We start from the raw sequence: 849 nt of genomic DNA, 5'->3' as shown, positions 1-849 counted from the left end.
TTGTAATTATAAAAGTGTATAATATCGAATAAATAATTAATAAAAAAATAATAAATAATAGAAAAAAAGAGTTCATGTAAACAAAAATAATAAGAATTCTATAAATAATATAATAACATGTATAAAGGATAAAGTTGGTAAAAGATAAATAAAGATGGAGTATTGATGGCTAAAAGCCCGTTGGTGAAACGCAGAAGGTCAAAATTATAGCTTATTGTAAACGTGGTTTTGAGAGTAAAATCACTTCTGCGTTCATGGATCAAAAGTTTGCCAAACAAAAAATTGAAACTTTCAAGAAGGCTAAACGTGCTTCTTCTCTTGTAACGTGTTTGCCAAACACACCCATAGTAGTTTTGATATCCGAATTATATAATGATTATGATTGAATTATAAGGCTACGTTTATTTCTGAGAATAAAATAAGGTAAGACACTAATATAAGAATAAGACATAAAGAACAGAGACACAAGATTTAGTGTTTTTATATTCTGTTCGGTGATAAAGTTGAACAAATTATAAAAATTTAATTTATTTTTATTCTTTTATTTAAAAATTTGAGAAGAAAAATATAATAATAAAAAGTATAATTATAAAAAATTAACAAAAATAATAAAAAAAATAAAAAATAAATTGTGTTTGTTGTTAGAATCTTTTTTTTCAAAAGGCATGCATTTTTCAAATTTGCTATTATTCCTCCACAAACTCAATTTCTATCATCTTTTTTTCCCTCAATTTCTGATCTGATTTCTCATATTTTCTGGAAATATCTTTGCACATTGAAATTAGCATTTGATCTTTAAATATTTAATTTATTTAGAATTATTAATTTTAAAATTCTGATTTGTATTCA

Source organism: Arachis ipaensis, chromosome B10, assembly GCF_000816755.2.
Source record: "Arachis ipaensis cultivar K30076 chromosome B10, Araip1.1, whole genome shotgun sequence".
Classification (NCBI taxonomy): domain Eukaryota; kingdom Viridiplantae; phylum Streptophyta; class Magnoliopsida; order Fabales; family Fabaceae; genus Arachis; species Arachis ipaensis.
The sequence above is the reverse complement of the archived record's forward strand: the minus strand, read 5'-3'. Positions refer to the sequence as shown.